This window comes from Cryptomeria japonica, chromosome 1 (genome assembly GCF_030272615.1).
Source record: "Cryptomeria japonica chromosome 1, Sugi_1.0, whole genome shotgun sequence".
Taxonomy (NCBI): Eukaryota; Viridiplantae; Streptophyta; class Pinopsida; order Cupressales; family Cupressaceae; genus Cryptomeria; species Cryptomeria japonica.
In genome coordinates this window covers 543,389,071-543,411,446 of record NC_081405.1, presented here as the reverse complement: position 1 = coordinate 543,411,446, position 22,376 = coordinate 543,389,071, and positions in this window count along the sequence as shown.

Sequence of the window (22,376 nt, the reverse complement as noted above, 5' to 3'; positions counted from 1 at the left end):
GAATCAAAAGAACAACTAATCATATATAAGAATCAATGCGTAATCAATATTTACTAGTACACACATCAAGCATAATACCTGACTATAACATCACAACATGGTATATCAACCATTCAAGTAAGCCACTTAAAAAGTCAACCAAGGTCAATCCGGGATTAAAAAGTCTGATTAGGGCAGGGGTACTACATATTTACTCCCATAAATAAAGTATTAAAAAATAAATTACAGAACAAAATTGATTGTTTTAACATACCTGCTTTAGCTGAATAATTCGGCTATGATATAGGCAATCTAACAAGATGTTTTGAATGCTACTGAAAGAGAAATATAATAGTTTTCAATTGTAGGTTTGCATAGAAGCATAGTATTTGTGAGGGAATTTTTTTGAACTAATCTATTGGAATGGAAATAAAGCATTAAAAGATTAAAAATACAAAACATAATTGATTTATTTTAACATACCTACTTTAGCTAAATAATTGTAGATTCAAATCTAAAACTTGTTTATTTTAGCTTAAAAAAAACACAAGGCTTAATGAATATATATAATTCTTTCCTAAAAAAAACTATTTGTAGCTTTCAAGGAACAAATAAATTGGTGAAGTTGAGAAAATAAATTTAAGAATTTATTTTGAAGATAACTATTCATGCAATTTTCAATGTATTATTCGAAAAACTATAACAACGGATCAAAAGAGTAATGTAAAACTAAAATATTCCAAACTCTTTAAAACTATAGATCTAACAAAACAAAACAAAAATGTTGTTGATGAGAGGTTTGCATGGCAGAAGCATGGGTTTCACTTGTGGTCAAACTCAAACTAAGAGTTAATTATCAACAATAATTTAGCTATTCAATTTAATTTATTTTAGTCATTTAATTTTATTTTATTTAAGTTATTTAATTTAATTCAATTTAATTTATTTAGATCAATTTAATTTAATTTAAGGTATTTAATTTAATTTAATTTATTTTATTTTATTTTTTAATTTATTTTATTTTATTTTATTTTTTAATTCTTAAACAGTTATGAAATTTTAATTAGCTTAAAATAAGTTATTTAATTTAATTTAATATGGTGGCCACGATGGCCTGTTAATGGGCTGTTGAGGGCTAATCTTCAAAGTAAGGGCAATCCAACCCCAGAGTGGACTCCACCTGAGAAGGGGTGGACTAAGATTAATTTTGATGGAGCATCGAGGGGAAATCCAGGGCCCTCGGGTGCTGGGGTGATTGCTCGAGATGATCGGGGAAACATTCTGGCCATTGTGGCCAAGAGATTGGTGGATGGGTCGAACAATGTTGCTAAATGTCAAGCTGCGTTGGATGCAATCCTTATGGCTAGGAAATTGGGAGTCAAGAAACTTCATTTAGAAGGTGATTCTTAGGTTGTGGTGAATGGGATTGTGCAAGGGCGAATGGAAGCGTGGTTTCTAGATAAGCAGGTGCGTAGGATGCAATTGCTGCTGAACAATTTTGAAGATTTTAAAATAACTCATGTCCTGCAGGAAGCTAATTTGGAAGTTGACAAAATTTCTAATGTGGGAGCAAATGGTTCCTTGGAAAATTTGTTTAGTATGTTTGAGGACTTTAGAGATTGTAGTCTTCTTGAGTAAGTCTTGAGTTGATGGCTTTTTGGAAAAGTAAACCCAAGTTCGAATTGTTGTGTCCACTCGCAACCTTGGCTCTGTGGGAATTTAAGTCCCTAGTGGTGTGTGTCCTTCAAATTTGTTGCAAGTGGCCTTGAGGTGTTGGTTGATGATGGAGGTGTGCGGAGTTAGTGACTGGCGATGATGTTGGGAATAATGCGAAGCGTGTGAAGCTTTCATGACAAGAGATGGAGGCGGCTTTTAAGTCCCTTGTGTGTTGATTCCTGGCACTTTGTGGGGAAAGCTTGGTGTTTTGACGGAGTGCTCAAGGTTGTTTTTTGTGCAGCGGAGAGTTAGGATGGAGGCAAATTTTTCGTTGGAGTCGGATGGACAATTGCCTGCTTTTCAAGGGCCGGTCTCGAGTATCAGGCTTTCGAACATTTTCAGAGTGGATGGAGATGCCTTCTGGAGGGCAGTTAGGCTTCTGTTGGGAGAGGAATTTCTTTCTCAGGATTGGCGACCTAGAACAAATCTTGACATCTTGTCTCTGTTTACTGCTTTGGCCCTGCAGGTGGGGAAGTCAAATGAGAAAGTGCAACGGATCTCTTCCCTGGTTTTATGACCCAAATGGGCAAGAGGCTTGCAGGATGTGGTGGCCCATTCTGTCATTGGTGTGGGGCTGAGGATGGCGGAGGGCCCAAGCAGGAGGATTGGAGTGGATGTTGGGGAGTTGCAGCCTTTTGTAGTCTAGTCAGCTTCTCGGCCAGTCGCTTCGTAGGTGGAGGACGCAAGAAATGGCTAGGCAGAGATCGTGAACTTTTTTCGTCAGTTGGGGCCGACTGAACGTTTCAATATCCATGGGAAGGTGACTCCCATTCGGTCCGAGGCCCCCCTGGATGAGAATGGGAGGCCTATGGTTTGGCATCAACTCCCAAAGAAACTAGAGAAGGTGGTGGAGCATGGGTCATTGTGTGGAGGAAGGCCTGGAACGGTGCCAGGTGGTGGGAGTGAGTAGCAGGTGGCTGGTTCCAGCAGGGGCATTCCCAATTTCTCAAGAGATGAATCTTTGGGATGGTTTCATAGCTAGGTTGGGCTAGTTGGGGTTTGTGGTGTGGTCCTTTTTGTATATGTAAGCGACCCCTTTTGTGACTATGGGTCTTAGTAGGTTGATGCTTGGGTTCTTTTTTGTAGTAGGGGCGTGACCCCTTGCTATTGCAGATTGTCATTCTGCCCCTTGATTGTAATACTTTTCTTCCAAAGCAATATATTACTATATGTTATCGATCAAAAAAAAAAATATGGTGGCCAAGACCTCACACCACAACGATAAGTTACAAGGTGACATTAATGTCACTTCTCAAGTTCAAATCCCAACTCATTGATGTGTTAGGTCAAATGTTGGTACCTTGATCAATGAGAAAATAGATGGTGATTTGGTTTCCGCAAATGATGGTCAATAGCGGATACGCTAGCAGTCTTCACATGTAGCACAAAGGTTGGAGAACATTGATCAAAGGATGGAGGTCAATAGAGACAATGTGATAAATACATGGTGGGAGTAGGCAAAGGAAGGTTGTTAGAGGAAGAGAGGAGAGATAGGGAGAGATGAGAAATAAGGAAGGAAAGAAAAAGGAGGAAATGAGAGATAAGGAAGAACGAGAGGAGGTTGGAGTGGAGGAGGATAGAAAGGAGAATGCAGAAGATGTCACAGAGGAGAGGAAGAGGAAAGAGGTGTTAATGCCTCAAAATTATATATGATGTACTTGGGGATGGAGTCCTCCATTGTGTCTCCATTGGTTCAAAGCTCCAATCAAAAGAGATTACCAATCAAAAAATAATAACAATTTAATTTAATTTTTAAGTTGTTTAATTTGATTTAAATAATTTATTTTATTCAATTTAATTTAAGTTAATTTGATTTCTTACATGGAAATTAAGTTCAAATAAAGAGCTCTTAATTTTAGTAATTTCATTTCATTTCATTTTACTAATTTATTTTAATTTCATTGACACTTACAATAATATAATTTAATAATTATTTAATTTAACTTTTAAATTCTTAAACAATTAGTAAATTTTAAGTCATTTAAATTAGCTTAAAATAAGTTATTTAATTTAATTTTAATTTGTTTGATTTAATTTAACTAATTTAATTTAATTAATTTTATTTCTTTTAATTTAAGTTATTAAATTTATTACATGAAAGTTGAATTTAGATCAAGAGCATTTAAGTTTAGTTATTTTATTTAATTCATTTAAGTTATTTAATTTAATTTAAATTTTTTATTTTTTTTGGTAGATAAATAGTAGTAGAGGGGCTATACCCATTAATATTAATGAAATAGTTTTTACATCTAATCATGGTAGGGAACCACCAAATCCCATTAACGAGAATTACACAAAAACAAGTAATCTACCTAACATGATACCTCGTAGCACACTAAGCCAAAAGCCATATGCTCACTAGAGAAGACTTCACTTATAATCAAGTGAATGAGAAAGAGTCTCTAGGTCCAAATTAGAGACAAACCTAGATATCAAAGGGTCCTAGATCAACTCCAACTCATTCTATAAACCTACCACCCTCATACTTTGTAAAAATCCTATTAATAGGTAGCACCATATACTCATAATTCCTAATTAAAGATAAAACAAATATATTAGTACATTACTGCCAAAATAGATCCACCAAGCCCATTAACTAGTAAGACAATAGAAGAGCTAGTTGTCAACTTAGGGACCAGCTCCACGTTTGTCATGGGAGTAAAGTTGCATGTTAAAATTAACCTTATTTTTTCTCCTTTTACTTTGCACTATTGTCTAGTTTCCTTTTGAGTCTATAACACCATTATCCTCAACCAGTTCCCTTATGGCATTTACTTCAGCATCCAAGGACAATTTTTTTTTATATCTCTAAATTCCTTACCATTTCCTTGTTTAGTGGTGGAGCAGTCTTAATGATCTTGGAATTTTCGGTGTTGTTTGAGATCTACTTTATCTTTTAAGTATAATATAATACTTGTTATTTTTATTTTTTATATTTTAAATTTCACAATATCAATTTTTTTATGCATTTATTTTGTTAGAAAATAAATAATCTATAAAAAAATAAGATTAATAAATAATAATAAATTTGAAATATGTTTTAAAATATTTCTCAAAATAATATATGCATTTTTTAACTTATGTTATATATAATAATAAAATTATTTCTCTCTTTGTTATATGAAAAGCTTCCAATGATGACAAAATATAACTTCTATTATTCCCATCTACATCCTTTAAACTAAATTTAGTTTACTTTTTATAAGTTTATTTCTTATTATTTTAATTTTTCATATTTATATTAATTAAACTGTACTTATCTCAAATATTAGAAAAGCTTCCAATTAATTAAAAAGTGCATCTTTAAGTTCAATTTGATTTTTTCTTTATAAAAGGGCATTAAACGAGACATATGCAAACATTGTATATGGAAAATATTAATATTTTCTATAACCAGATAACTGAATATCTTTGTATTAACACACAAGGAAGAGAGTCGAATAAAAATGTAGAGAATGAATGAAAGTGAAAGGAAACAGATGACTCGGACTTTGAAGGAGAAAGAAATATATCAAAGGTAAGCCTGAATGCTTTTGGAGTTAAGAGGAGATTAAAGCTCAAAGAACAATGTGATGATATAGTCAACAAGTTAAATCCAACTCCTATTGACCCACACTACATATTTCAACTTCACATGTCTGAGAGAATGATTTCTATTAGAAAGTGGAGAAAGCATACTGAGCAACCAGAATGCCCAAATTGAACCTTGATGTAACATCTTTGAGCATTGGTCTTGATCACTTATTACAAGAGTTAAATGTACCAAGCTGATAAGTTGTCCAAAAGAAAAACAACCATATATTTCCAAATAGTATGTTGAGAATAAGTCACTCAACAACTTTTTTTTGGTGGTGAAGGGACTGGACTTATGTGGGAAAAGAAAAAAGTCCAGAGTGCAAAGTTGGAGAATGGTTTGATTAATGGGGTACCACAATTTATGAATGAAGAAGAAAGAGAGAATGATGATAAGAAAATATCAGCTTGGGAAGTTTATTTGGATCTTTATGATGATTAAGAGGATTATGGAAACACTTTGTTAGTACCGATATTTCATTTCTTATTGTACATGGTTTTGGTTGCATACTTGCTTATTACCAAACAGATTGAAAAAAATTATAATGTTTTTGAGAATTTTAATCTACAAAGGTGGTGACAAGATTGTAATGTTTTAAGTTCAAAATCCCTTTTAGTGACAAATAATCCTAAAATTAAAAAATTACATATATAAAAACAATTACCAATCTCTTTACAAAAGAATAGAACAATACCAAAGTAAAAATTGAAAAATACAAAAATTTGAAAGCTACATTTTAAAGAGCATTTTATTGCGAAAGTTACTATCCACAAGTTTAATAGCAATTTATTATTAGTTTGTAATCTTCATACAAATATTTGCTCTCTTCTTTTTTTTCCTATAATAAGATTGTTCAATATGTTTAAATTTTTTGTTTCAGTATAATGAGTGCTTATTTGTTTTATCTTTCTATATAATATTGGAGTTAAGAATTTTTGGAACTAATAGGATTGTTTATAAGAGGATGTTGGAAAAATAAAAAAGAATTGATCTTAAAATTAGTCATAACTCAATAATAAAATACTTGAACAACAAATAAGAAATTTTGAAGTTGGCCATTTAACTTATTGGGTCCAATTCTAAGTAGTAGGAAGTGAAGAATGTGGGTTCTAAATGTTAAGACAATCTTGACTATTGATAAATTAGTGGTTGCGATATAGTAAGATTTGCTCAAATGAAAGGTCGGTTTCCCATGGCACTCTCCATGTCTTATCTATGCTCGGGCTAGCACAATTCTACTCCACAAACATTATTGTACTTCTACTAGATTGTAATTCATGTCATCCCATCCCATAAGATTTATGATGTTTTTAAACTAGCAATTGGAATAGATGATTGTAGAATAATTACTCCATGTTTATCCTAAATACATATTTCCCGATCCCCTCACTTTATATTTCACAAACAAGAATCTTATTGTCTTATTTGGCAAGCTTTGGGACACTACAACGACTCCTTGGCTATCCATATTTGAAGTCAATATGTAATTCTAGTAGAGGGATCTAGCATTCCCACAGATGAAATCAATGGATCTCTCGATGAAACATCTCAAGAAAAACTACATGTCAGTGTGGTAATGAAGAGTGTCTTGATGTCTCACCATTTGGCAATTATCAATAAAAAATAACCTTTTTCTCCCACCATGCATAGCACCGACACTTGCATATCCTTCACCCTTAGAAATATAATCAGAGAAATGTTCTCAAAAGTAATGCCTTTGGCACAAAAATACTCAAATTCGATGGTAGTTGAAGCAAAACCAAAGGTGCCTAGCGGATTCCCATCAAGGTCTTTTGATGATGCATTATCATTCCAACTCAAAATTATTTTTTCGATCCCATCATTGATGAAGGAAACACATGGCTTATTCTACAACACCTTCACCTTCTCCTTGTACTTTCCAACTTGTATGAAAATATTTACCCACCGGCTAATTTCCTCTAGAATGGAATCAATGGCATCCTAAATTGTGGTGTAAAGGGTGGTGCCATAAATTAGAATTTCATCATGGTTGGGATAAATTTGTGAAATTCTTAAACAATTATTAAATTTTAGTTAGCTTAAAATTAATGGTGTTATGATTTTTGAAGTAAGAGTTTATTTTGAAGATAACTAGTCATGCACTTTTTCATGTATTATTCAAAAAACTATGACAACAAATCAAAAAATTAATATAAGACTCAAATATTTTAAAACTATTTAAAACTACAGATCTAACAATGGAAAATTTATGTAGAAGAGAGATTTGCATGGCAGGAGCATGGATTTCACTTGTGGTCAAACTCAAACTGGGCATTAATTATCAACAATGACTATTCAATTATATTTATTTTAGTTATTTAATTTAATTATTTAAGTTATTTAGTTTAATTTGATTTAAATTTTATTTTAATTATTTTATTTATTTTATTTAATCAAAACTTCATTCCAAGTCACATGGGAGATTTAATGAGCATGGCCATTTAACTTATTGGGTCCAATTGCCACTTGTAGAAAGTGAAGAATGTGGGTTCTAAATGTTAAGCCAATCTTGACCGTCGATAAATTGTTGGCTACAATATAGCAAGACTTGCTCAAATGAAAGGTTGGTTGCCCATGGCACTCTCCATGTCTTGTCAATGCCCAAGCCACTACAATTATACTCCACATGTCACAACCCTCCTTTATCACTTTTTTTGATTTAAATTACAAAACTCTACTTATATTCTTTGGATGAATTATTGAATGAATATTGTAAGGGAATAAAAAAATAATAATAAACCCCACACACATGGAAAATGCATATATATTTTAAATTAGTTATTTAATTTCCCTCACCCAAATTAAGGCACATGTTGTAGAAGGAATAAGAAGCTTCTAGAGGCTTCTCCACCTCCTTGCATGTAACTCCTCCCACTAAGCCCAATTAATTTGCATGGAGGCCAAATTGGGAGAGAATCTCTTTTTTTCCAATTAATAATTAGGTAGTGGGAATTTGAAATTTCTTTTATAAAATAGGTACAAGTTTCAAAAGAAAAGCTAGCTATTCCATAAGAAATTTCTGCAAGTTGAATTCTCCTTTGTAGTCCACTTTCATTGGCAGCTAAGATTTTTGTGGTGAGGATTTCTCTTCGATTTGGAGGATCAAGGAAGACTCTACACCATCTTCAAGCCTCCAGGTTCCTTCTACTTAGTTTATGCATCTTATTTTTGTGGTAGATTAGGTTGATTAAATTATTTATGAGAATGAAATTCATTTGTGTTTTGTTAAGAATTAGTTTTTAGATTTTAAATGAGATTCATTGTTTAAATGAGATTCATTGTTTAAATGAGATTTATTGTTTAAATTCTTGATATGAAATTAGTTTCAAATTTTGTAGAGAATGAGATTCAATGTTTAATTTCTTGATAAGAAAGTAGTTTTAGATTTGTAGAGAATAAGATTCTTTGTTTCAGATTTTTGAAAGAATTAGTTGAAATCATTTGATGAGAACTAGATTAATTGTTTTTTTTGAGTCTTGATAAGAAATTTAGTTTCAGATTTCTTTTAGACTCATGCGTAAAAAAAAAAAAAGGAAGAAGAATTTTTAGATCAAGGGTTAATATAGATTGTTAAACCTGTTTGTGAGAATTAAATTATTGTTTTTTTTTCAATCTCTGATTTGGATACTGTTTTATAATATTATTATCCTTCAAACTCTTGCTGTAGATTGGATACTGTTAGCTTGCAAATTTAAAACAATATCTTTCAATTTCTTGCTGTAGATTGGTACTGTTAAAAAAAAAATTTATTATCTATCATTTGCTTGCTGTAGTTTGGATTTTCAGTTTGAATAATCAAATGTTGTTTTGCTGTGGAATTAAATATTCATTTCTATGAACAAATCTTATTTTGAATAAATAAAATTCTCCTGTAGGATTAAACTCATCTCTGTAAATTTTAGATTGAAATCATACCAACAAAATTCAGTCATAAGCCTACATAAATCCATCTGCCTTTCATGGCTGGAAATGATTTACTCTCTGGGATATTTTAATCTCTGTGTGGAAACAAAAAAACTTACCCTTAGTTGCTCATCTGAGTTTCAATCCTTTGCACTATGCTGGGATCAACTTATTCTCCCTGGGTTGTTAATCCCTCTGGGTTAATTATGCCTGAGAATGAACCCCCATTACTACTTAACATTTTAATTTATTATTGTTAAATCTACTCTCTAACTATCTAAATTAACCTGGAAAAAAAATAAACTAATAATATGATAAATCGAATGAATGAAACCGTACGTATATATATATATATATATGAAACGCTTCAAATAAGACCATCGCATGTGAGTAATTTTCTGTACCACGCGGTACGTTGCATGGACAACGGCCGCAGGCGGAATAATAGTCTGCAGGTAGGGGAGCGGTACCGTTACGGTACCCTCCACTAACCTGCGGTCACTGCTACGGCAGTGGCCGCAGGGTAGTGGGGGGGAACCGTGGGGCCCCTCCTCCCACTAAGCGCGCTGGGCACGCGATACCATGCCTTTGCATTATTTTTAAAACTCTTTTTCGTGGAATGTGACTGCTAATAGATGGTAATTAAAGTTAGATGTTAATAATTGGTAAAATTTTGATTTGTTTCGTTTTATTTATTTTAAGTTTTAACAATGATTAATAACTTGTCAATAATTATTATTAATGTAATTGGTAATAGATATTAACATTGATATTCATTGATAATAGTTTTAATGATCAAATGAAAATATCACATGGTGTATTATTGGAAAAAAAAATGGATTTCCCAAACCATTAAGGGTCTAATTGATTTTTGGGTGATAAACTTGAGCTTGCTTAAATCTTTAAGTCTTATGATTAATTCCAAAAGTGTAAACAAAATTCTAGTAACTCTATATTTAATTGTTCTTACAATAAGAGTAAACACTCCTCCTTTTCTGCAATGATATTATTTTACCTCGCTTTATTTCCGCAATTTCTCATAAGTCCTCAATTATCATGTCAATTGTAGAATGACGATATCTCTCTTTTATTTTGAAAAGTATTTAAAGTTTAAATTGTATACAAGCATGATGCTAGTTTAGAAAACTAAACAAATGGAGTTGGAAAACCAAAACTAGCAGCGTTCGGTATATACGGTGCCTCTGGGTCACGCTTACGGGTAATGTCATCGTGTTGAACTACTGCACTTAACGCCTAATAAAGCTGCATTAACGACGTCTGTGGCATCGTCCCTATAAATCGTCGGGGAGTAATAAGGGACATTTGGAAGTTAAAAATCCAAGGGGCGGGTAATCCCTCTTGGATCGATAATTTAATAAGATAACTTTTAATTGAATTTCACATCCGTTGAGATAGACCATAGTAAACCCCTCTTAGGGATGGTCTAGTTAAGAGCTCTCGTGAAATTGACTTTATTTATTTATTTATTTATTCACCTCGAAGGGATATTGGTGATTTGCAGTTGGGTGACGCTCATATTAAGTATTAGGATCTAGTTATTTTGTTAGGGCCACAAGCAATAGGCCATCTTGAGCCTTCGCTTAAGTGCTACCTTCGTGGGTAGCAACCGCAGAGAAACTGTCTGGGACACTGACCCTAGAAAGGGTTGCGTACCCACAAATCAGTTTACATCAAACCATAGTTTAGAAAATAGAACTACATACTTTACGCCTTGATCTCGCGCCGAAGCGGGTATGTAGGCAGTCTTGGGACGGAGTTGTCCCTCGTACTCAGGCATTCGTGGGTGGGGTCTAGGCTTGGTTGAGTAAGAATCCTAATTGAAAGATAAGATAATCAAACTTAATTCAATGCATACTCGGAAGGAATCCCGTATGGATTCGCTTGACTTCCCGAGGCTTTAAGCCAAATTCCGAGGCGGAATTCAAGCTTGTATTATTTTCTTATTACTCCTAAGGACGGCGACCTCGGTGCATTCTTGTTAGAAGAATGTAGTACTTAGTGAGTGGCTCAGGACCCGAATGGTCCCGATGAGTCTAAGTCTCTAGCCAGAGCATCTCCTATCCCGTTTGGATGGATGCCTACCCCGTATGGGTAGATGCCTATCCCGTATTGGATAGATGGAGTTTACGTCCCGTATGGACAATTGCCTAACCCGTATGGTTAGAAGCTCATCCCGAATGGATGAATGCCCAATCCTATTTGGATGGATGCCCAAAGTATGCAATTGAATAAAACATAATAAAGGAAAAAAAAAAATATACTCAATTTTTGTTGGATGAATTATGGTGGTGGGTTATTACATGTGGTATCAGAGCAAAGGTTCAAATCTAGGCCTTGTGCTCACTTCAATTTATTCAACTAAGGGTATGTTTTACAATAATAGAAATTAAATTTTATTCTACAAAAAGAAAACTAACTACATAATTTAACTTTCAGGTAAAACCTAGAATGGCAAGAGGAAGAGGAAGAGGAAGAGGAAGAGGAAGAGGAAGAGGAAGGGGTAATGGGAGACGTACCAGGAGTCAAAGGGAGGAAAACCATGAGGAAAACCATGAGGAAAACCATGAAGGGAACCATGAGGAAGATCATGAAGAGGGTCGACACAACCTAGGGAATAACGGAGATGGGGTCCAAGCTATAATCGACCTTCTAACCGAACAAAGAGATAAAATGAACTTCCTGGAACAATCACTGCAGGACCTTAGGGAAAGGCAGAATGACTATGAGAACAGAAGTGGTACCGAGAATGGAAACCCTGGTAGCAATCAAGGAAATGTGATGGGTAATGGAAAGGAAAATAACATATTGGAACTCTCCAAGGATTTGAAGAAAAGCACCCCTCCTAAGTTCGATGGGAGGCAAATTGGTGAAGGGGCTGAGAATTGGCTAAATGAAATGGAAAAATATTTTGAGTTAAGAGATTTTAGCGAAACAACCAAGGCTTTATGGGGCTCCTATCAACTCACAGGGGAGGCGGCTAGTTGGTGGACCAACACCAAGGAACAAAATGGGTATAACAGGGATACAATCACATGGGATCAATTTGTTCACCATTTTCGAGATAGGTGGCTCCCCCAATTGTTCTTTGATGAGAAAGTGACAGAATTCCATAATCTACGGCAAGGGTCCCTATCCATTCAACAATATTGGGATAAGTTCGCCAAGTTGCTTAAGTATGTGCCTATGTACCAAAGGGATGAAGAAGGCCAAGCAAGGAAGTTCATTTTGGGGCTGAATACCAACATAGGGGCAGAGGTTGATATGCATGGACCCAGAAATATGAATGAAGTACTTGAAAAGTCCCTAAGGCAAGAGAGGAAGATTCAGACACTAGCAGGACGGAACTATAATGGGAATCACTCATTTAAAAGGAAGCAAGAATTCAATGGAAACACTAATTTCAACAAGGGTCAAAGGAATAACTCTTCCGAAAGGAGACCACCGCCTAATCAATATCAGAGGAATGGAAATGATAATAACAGGGGCAATAATAACAGGGGCAATGATAACAGGGGCAACTATAACAGGAATGACCAGCAGAACAGGATAACTTATCCACCCAGGGGAAATGAAACAAGGAATGATCCCCCTAGAAATCAAGGTAGGAGAGGTCCTCCAGGCGGATGCTTTATGTGCGGGGAAAATCATTTTGCTAGAGATTGCCCCAGGATGCAAGGACAAATTAGAGCCAATCAACCCCAACAAGGGCCCCAACAGAGGATTCATGCAGCAGTTAGGAACCAAAGAAGAAGATACCAGAATGTTCCCGTGGAAACTACAGGTACACTATTTGAGCAACCAATATCAATTCTAATAGACACTGGATCATCTGAATGTTTCATCTCACCTGAATTAGTGAACAAATATGCATTAAAAGTTAATCAAATGGAGTCATCATGGACGGTTCAATATGGGGATAAGGCAACTAGAGAAGTAACTAAGTGTTTACCGAGGGCAAGGGTACAATTCCCTGAGTTCGAAACAAGGGTAGATCTCTATGTGGCACCCTTAGGATTATATGATGTAATTATGGGAATGAGTTGGTTAGCAGACCATCAAGCTAATGTAGATTGTTATAGCAAAATTGTTGAATGTTTGGATGATGGGGGGAAAAGGGTCAAAATCCAAGGAAAGTTTAAACCCATTAATATAGAAACTATCTCAGCAATGCAATTAAAGAAGGAAAGGAGAAGAGGAGGACAAATCCTTATGGTTGAAATTGATGAAGGAAAGGAGGAAAATACCCCAACATTTGAAAATACCCCCTTCTTAAAGGAGTTTAGGGATGTTTTTCCAGAAGAACTACCCGGTTTACCCCCTAAGAGAAAGTTTGACTTTTCTATCGAAGTACTCCCAGGAGCTGAACCAGTATCAAAGGCACCTTACCGGATGAACACATCTAAATTACAAGAGCTCAAGATGCAATTAGAGGAACTCTTAGCTAAGGGATTAATAAGGCCAAGTGTATCACCATGGGGAGCGCCAATATTATTTGTTAAGAAGAAGGATGGAACCTTAAGGCTATGCATCGACTATAGGATGTTGAACAAAGTCACCATAAAGAATAGGTATCCCTTACCTCGCATAGAGGACCTTTTTGACCAAATGAAAGGAGCGGCAGTTTTCTCGAAGATAGATCTTCGGTCAGGGTACCGTCAACTCAGAATTAAGGAAGAAGACATTCTGAAGACAGCTTTCAGGATGAGATATGGACATTATGAATTCACAGTAGTTCCTTTTGGAGTAACTAATGCCCCAGCTGCATTCATGAACCTGATGAATAGTGTATTCCATGACTACTTGGATAAGTTTGTTTTGGTATTTTTGGATGACATATTGATTTATTCTAGAAATGAAGAGGAACATTTAGCGCACCTACAAATTGTTTTGCAAAGATTGAGAGAACATAAGTTATATGGAAAATTGTCCAAATGTGCCTTCTTTGAGGAAAAGATTCACTATCTTGGGCATATAATATCAAAGGAAGGAATAGCAGTCGACCCAGATAAAATAAAGGCGATAGTAGAATGGCCAATCCCTAAGAATGTTTCAGAGGTAAGAAGCTTTATGGGGCTAGCAGGTTACTATAGGAGGTTTGTGGAAGGATTTTCTAAGATAGCAAATCCCATCACCTCGTTGCAAAGGAAGGGCAAAAGGTTTGTATGGACCGAGCAAAGTGATAAGGCATTTCAAATCTTGAAGGGAAAACTAACTTCAGCACCCATTCTAAAGGTACCAGACCCAAATGGACACTTCACAGTTGTAACAGATGCTTCTATTGAAGGGTTAGGAGGAGTACTTGTCCAAGATGAAGGGGTAGTGGCTTACGAATCTAGGAAGCTAAAGACTCATGAAGTCAATTATGCACCCCACGACTTAGAGTTGGCAGCAATTGTGCATGCCCTGCAAAAGTGGAGACACTTCTTACTAGGGAAGCCCTTTGAGCTTAAGTCGGACAACCAAGGACTAAAATACATCTTTACCCAACCTCACTTAAATGCCAGACAAAGAAGGTGGTTAGAGTTTCTAAGTGAATATGACTTTGAGATTGAATATATTAAGGGAAAAGAAAATAGGGTGGCAGATGCCTTAAGTAGGAGGAGACACTTGATGACTATAGCAACCTTCAAAACCTCTTTCAAAAGGCAAGTAATGGATGAACAAGGACATGACCCATGGTATGAGCAAGTCAAATTAACTATAAGACACAACCCGACCGACCCTAAGGTCGAAGGGTATACATTTGATGAAGATGGGCTACTCAGATATAATAATAGAATCTATATTCCTAATTCAGGGAACTTAAGGGAAGTAGTCCTTTTAGAGGCTCACGATGCCCCTTATTCAGGCCACCCAGGAGTTAACAAACTTTATGCAGATCTAAAGAAGCTATACTTTTGGCAAGGGTTGAAAAGCGATATTGTCAAGTATGTAGCTAAATGTTTGGAGTGTCAAAGAGTAAAGGCAGAACATAGGCACCCAGCTGGATTGTTACAATTGCACGATGTACCTCAACATAAGTGGCAAGTTATTAGTATGGATTTTGTACAAGGGTTACCCATGTCACCTTCTAGGCATGATGCAATAATGGTGGTAATTGACAAACTCACTAAGGTGGCACACTTTATACCAGGGAATCTGACGGATGATGCACCCACCTTGGCTAGATGCTTTGTTAAGGAGATAGTTAGGTTGCACGGAATACCAGAGAAAATCATATCAGACAGAGATGCAAGATTCACTTCCAGGTTTTGGACCACTCTTCAATCAGCTCTAGGAACTCAACTAAATTTTAGCACCGCATACCATCCGGAAACCGACAGTCAGACAGAAAGGACAAATCAGATTATGGAAGACCTGCTTCGTATGTATTGCATGGACCAACAGAGAAAATGGGAAGAGTACCTACCTTTGGTAGAGTTCGCCTACAATAATACATATCAAACATCTTTGGGAATGGCACCTTTTGAAGCTTTGTATGGTAGACCATGTCGAACACCTTTGAGTTGGGATAGTCTTGAGGATAGAGTGATTATTGGGCCAGATATGTTGAAAGAAATGGAAAGGAAAACTAAGGAAATTAGGCAAAGGTTGAAGGAAGCCTCGGATAGGCAGAAAAGTTATGCAGATAAAAACCGAACACCAAGGGAGTTTGAAGTAGGAGAGAAAGTCTTCCTAAGGGTTAGGCCACACAAGAGTTCCATAAGGTTTGGGAAAAAGACTAAGCTTGCACCTCGTTATGTCGGACCCTTTGAAATATTGGGAAGAATTAATCCAGTTGCTTATCGGTTGGCCTTACCTCCCCAATTGAGCCGAATCCATGATGTCTTCCATGTATCTCTTCTTAAGAAGTATGTGCCTGATGAGAAACACATTTTGAATTGGGATGCCTTGCAGGTCCAAGAAATGGGGGGAATAATGATAGAGCCATTCAGAATCTTGGAGAGGCGCCAGTGCCAGTTGCGCAACAGAGAGGTTGATCAGTGCAAAGTGCAATGGGACCAGTATGACGAGAAGAATGCCACGTGGGAGGATACTAAGGAGATGCAGCAGCTATTTCCCTTTTTGTTTTGAACATGAACTATGAACTTTTTGAATGCATTTAATAAGTGCATCGGGACGATGCACAGATTTAGGGGGGGAGGATGTCACAACCCTCCTTTATCACTTTTTTTGATTTAAATTACAAAACTCTACTTATATTCTTTGGATGAATTATTGAATGAATATTGTAAGGGAATAAAAAAAAAAAAAATAAACCCCACACACATGGAAAATGCATATATATTTTAAATTAGTTATTTAATTTCCCTCACCCAAATTAAGGCACATGTTGTAGGAGGAATAAGAAGCTTCTAGAGGCTTCTCCACCTCCTTGCATGTAACTCCTCCCACTAAGCCCAATTAATTTGCATGGAGGCCAAATTGGGAGAGAATCTCTTTTTTTCCAATTAATAATTAGGTAGTGGGAATTTGAAATTTCTTTTATAAAATAGGTACAAGTTTCAAAAGAAAAGCTAGCTATTCCATAAGAAATTTCTGCAAGTTGAATTCTCCTTTGTAGTCCACTTTCATTGGCAGCTAAGATTTTTGTGGTGAGGATTTCTCTTCGATTTGGAGGATCAAGGAAGACTCTACACCATCTTCAAGCCTCCAGGTTCCTTCTACTTAGTTTATGCATCTTATTTTTGTGGTAGATTAGGTTGATTAAATTATTTATGAGAATGAAATTCATTTGTGTTTTGTTAAGAATTAGTTTTTAGATTTTAAATGAGATTCATTGTTTAAATGAGATTCATTGTTTAAATGAGATTTATTGTTTAAATTCTTGATATGAAATTAGTTTCAAATTTTGTAGAGAATGAGATTCAATGTTTAATTTCTTGATAAGAAAGTAGTTTTAGATTTGTAGAGAATAAGATTCTTTGTTTCAGATTTTTGAAAGAATTAGTTGAAATCATTTGATGAGAACTAGATTAATTGTTTTTTTGGAGTCTTGATAAGAAATTTAGTTTCAGATTTCTTTTAGACTCATGCGTAAAAAAAAAAAAAGGAAGAAAAATTTTTAGATCAAGGGTTAATATATATTGTTAAACCTGTTTGTGAGAATTAAATTATTGTTTTTTTTTCAATCTCTGATTTGGATACTGTTGAATAATATTATTATCCTTCAAACTCTTGCTGTAGATTGGATACTGTTAGCTTGCAAATTTAAAACAATATCTTTCAATTTCTTGCTGTAGATTGGTACTGTTAAAAAAAAAAATTATTATCTATCATTTGCTTGCTGTAGTTTGGATTTTCAGTTTGAATAATCAAATGTTGTTTTGTTGTGGAATTAAATATTCATTTCTATGAACAAATCTTATTTTGAATAAATAAAATTCTCCTGTAGGATTAAACTCATCTCTGTAAATTTTAGATTGAAATCATACCAACAAAATTCAGTCATAAGCCTGCATAAATCCATCTGCCTTTCATGGCTGGAAATGATTTACTCTCTGGGATATTTTAATCTCTGTGTGGAAACAAAAAAACTTACCCTTAGTTGCTCATCTGAGTTTCAATCCTTTGCACTATGCTGGGATCAACTTATTCTCCCTGGGTTGTTAATCCCTCTGGGTTAATTATGCCTGAGAATGAACCCCCATTACTACTTAACATTTTAATTTATTATTGTTAAATCTACTCTCTAACTATCTAAATTAACCTGGAAAAAAAAAAACTAATAATATGATAAATCGAATGAATGAAACCGTACGTGTGTGTGTGTATATATATATATATATATATATATGAAACGCTTCAAATAAGACCATCGCATGTGAGTAATTGTCTGTACCATGCGGTACATTGCATGGACAACGGCCGCAGGCGGAATAATAGTCTGCAGGTAGGGGAGCGGTACCGTTACGGTACCCTCCACTAACCTGCGGTCACTGCTACGGCAGTGGCCGCAGGGTAGTGGGGGGGAACCGTGGGGCCCCTCCTCCCACTAAGCGCGCTGGGCACGCGATACCATGCCTTTGCATTATTTTTAAAACTCTTTTTCGTGGAATGTGACTGCTAATTGATGGTAATTAAAGTTAGATGTTAATAATTGGTAAAATTTTGATTTGTTTCGTTTTATTTATTTTAAGTTTTAACAATGATTAATAACTTGTCAATAATTATTATTAATGTAATTGGTAATAGATATTAACATTGATATTCATTGATAATAGTTTTAATGATCAAATGAAAATATCACATGGTGTATTATTGGAAAAAAAAATGGATTTCCCAAACCATTGAGGGTCTAATTGATTTTTGGGTGATAAACTTGAGCTTGCTTAAATCTTTAAGTCTTATGATTAATTCCAAAAGTGTAAACAAAATTCTAGTAACTCTATATTTAATTGTTCTTACAATAAGAGTAAACACTCCTCCTTTTCTGCAATGATATTATTTTACCTCACTTTATTTCCGCAATTTCTCATAAGTCCTCAATTATCATGTCAATTGTAGAATGACGATATCTCTCTTTTATTTTGAAAAGTATTTAAAGTTTAAATTGTATACAAGCATGATGCTAGTTTAGAAAACTAAACAAATGGAGTTGGAAAACCAAAACTAGCAGCGTTCGGTATATACGGTGCCTCTGGGTCACGCTTACGGGTAATGCCGTCGTGTTGAACTACTGCACTTAACGCCTAATAAAGCTGCATTAACGACGTCTGTGGCATCGTCCCTATAAATCGTCGGGGAGTAATAAGGGACATTTGGAAGTTAAAAATCCAAGGGGCGGGTAATCCCTCTTGGATCGATAATTTAATAAGATAACTTTTAATTGAATTTCACATCCGTTGAGATAGACCATAGTAAACCCCTCTTAGGGATGGTCTAGTTAAGAGCTCTCGTGAAATTGACTTTATTTATTTATTTATCTATTCACCTCGAAGGGATATTGGTGATTTGCAGTTGGGTGATGCTCATGTTAAGTATTAGGATCTAGTTATTTTGTTAGGGCCACAAGCAATAGGCCATCTTGAGCCTTCGCTTAAGTGCTACCTTCGTGGGTAGCAACCGCAGAGAAACTGTCTGGGACACTGACCCTAGAAAGGGTTGCGTACCCACAAATCAGTTTACATCAAACCATAGTTTAGAAAATAGAACTACATACTTTACGCCTTGATCCCGCCCCGAAGCGGGTATGTAGGCAGTCTTGGGATGGAGTTGTCCCTCATACTTAGGCGTTTGTGGGTGGGGTCTAGGCTTGGTTGAGTAAGAATCCTAATTGAAAGATAAGATAATCAAACTTAATTCAATGCATAATCGGAAGGAATCCCATATGGATTCGCTCGACTTCCCGAGGCTTTAAGCCAAATTCCGAGGCAGAATTCAAGCTTGTATTATTTTCTTATTACTCCTAAGGACGGCGACCTCGGTGCATTCTTGTTAGAAGAATGTAGTACTTAGTGAGTGGCTCAGGACCCGAATGGTCCCGATGAGTCTAAGTCTCTGGCCAGAGCATCTCCTATCCCGTTTGGATGGATGCCTACCCCGTATGGGTAGATGCCTATCCCGTATTGGATAGATGGAGTTTACGTCCCGTATGGACAATTGCCTAACCCGTATGGTTAGAAGCTCATCCCGAATGGATGAATGCCCAATCCTATTTGGATGGATGCCCAGAGTATGCAATTGAATAAAACATAATAAAGGAAAAAAAAAAAATATACTCAATTTTTGTTGGATGAATTATGGTGGTGGGTTATTACACCACAAACATTATTGTACTTCTTCTAGATGTGTAATTCATGTCATCTCATCCCACAAGATTTATAATATTTTTGAATCGATAATTAGAATAGATAATTGTAGAATATTTACTCAGTGCTCTTCCCAAATACACATTTCCCGATCCCCTCACTTTACATTTCACAAACAAGAATCTCGTTGTCTTGTTTGGAAACCTTTGGGACGCTACAACGGCTCCGTAGCTCTTCGCATTTGAAGTTAGTATGCAATTCGGGTAAAGAGATCTAGCATTCCCATAGATGAAATCAATGGAGCCCTTGATGAAACACCTCAAGAAAAACTACTTGTCAGTGTGGTCATGAAGAGTGTCTTGATGTCCCACCATTTGGCAATCAATAAAAATAGCTTTTTCTCCTAGCACATGTAGCACTGTCGCTTGCATATCCTTCATCCCTAGCGATGGTTTCAAAGAAATGTTCTCAAAAGTAATGCCTTTGGCACATAAATACTAAGATTTGATGGTAGTTGAAGTAAAACCAGAGATGCCTAGTGGATTCTCGTCGAGGTCTTTTGATAAAGCATTGTCATTCCAACTTAGAATTGTTTTTCGATCCCATCATCGATGAAGGAAACAAATGGCTTATTCCACGACACCTTCACCTTCTCCCTCGTGTACTTTCTGGCCTGTATGAAAATATTTACCCATAGACTATTTTCCTCTGGACTAGATTCAATGGCATTCTAAACTATGGTGTCAATAGCAGTGCAATCATCGTCCACGTCTATATAGTTGGCATCATCATCATAGTCATAGAGAGGGTCAGAGTAACAGTCATGGTAAGACAAGTATTTCCTTTCACTCACGTCATCCTTTGAAATCATGTAATTTGGGGTAGTTGTAGTTGGGTATATTTGAATGAGGAGGGTGATAAATAGGTCCCATGCTATAGCCTTCCCCATGCTATCCAAATGAATTAAGATTTGCTTAATTTAGTTTAAGTTATTTAATCTATTTTATTTTATTTTTTAATTCTTAAACAATTATAAAATTTTAAATAACTTAAAAAAGTTATTTAATTTAATTTATTTTAATTATTTAATTTAATTTAGATATTTATTTTATTACACTGAGAGGTGTAACCTATAGTGGCAGCATGGGGTGGAGTGTAATAGTGTGACTATGTTAACTTTAAATAAATTTAAAAGCCAACAAGATGAAGTTTTTTATTGATTATCATACCATTTCGAACCAACAAAGTAAATAATCATAACATTTAAAACTAATAAAAATAGCAAGTGAAAAACAATGTAATTGTGTAGATTTGAAAATAATTATTACGAGAATAAAAGTACAAAAAATTATTGTACAAAATAAAAGTGTGAAAATAAATAACGAAAGAGAACAAATCAAGAAGGTAAGTCATTTATTTTCTTCTTGAAATGTTATATTGATTGAAATATTTAATATTATAAACTATTTTTTCTTTGTTAATTCTTTAAAACATTAAATATTGTAATTAATTTTTAACTTAAATCTTTTTCTTACAAATTGTACATTATAGAAATTATTTCATATTGTAATGTAATATTTATTTTAAAATGCTTCTCAAATATGTATAGACAAATGATAAATAAATAAATATATTGTAAATAAAATAAATTGTTGAAATAAATAAATAAAAATACTTCAAATAAAATAAATTTTTGACTATAATTAAAAAAATTAATATTATATTTTAAAAACTTCATTTGCTACTACTAAAATAATTTGATAAATAAAAATAATGATATAAACTTGAAGATCTATATCTATTTTTTAGAAAAGAAAAATCAACTAAAATATTATTAAAAAGCAAATAAACAAGATTAGACATGAGCTTTTACAGATCAAAAAAAAAGATTAGACATGAGCTTTACAAGTATAGAAAGTAAGTACAATACTCAAAGAGTAAACTAAAAAAGTAACCAATAAGCTTAATATAGAAATTTATTTATTTAGTTTATTTTAGTATTGTGGAAAACAAGTTTAAATAATGAGCACATAATTTAAGCTATTTAATTTTATACATGGAAATCGAGTTTAAAGCAAGAGCATTTAATTTTAATTATTTAATTTTATTTCATTTTAGTTATTTATTTTAATTTCATTGGCACTCGCAATATTTTTATTTAATTATTTAATTTAATTTTTTAATTCTTAATTATTAAATTTTAATTAACTTAAAATTAATGGTGTTATGATTTTTGAAGTAAGAGTTTATTTTGAAGATAACTATTCATGTAATTTTGTATGTATTATTCAAAAACTATGACAACAGATTAAAAAATTAATATAAGATTGAAATATTCTAAAACTATTTAAAGATTTACATGGTAGGAGCATGGGTTTCACTTGTGGTCAAACTCAAATTGAACATTAATT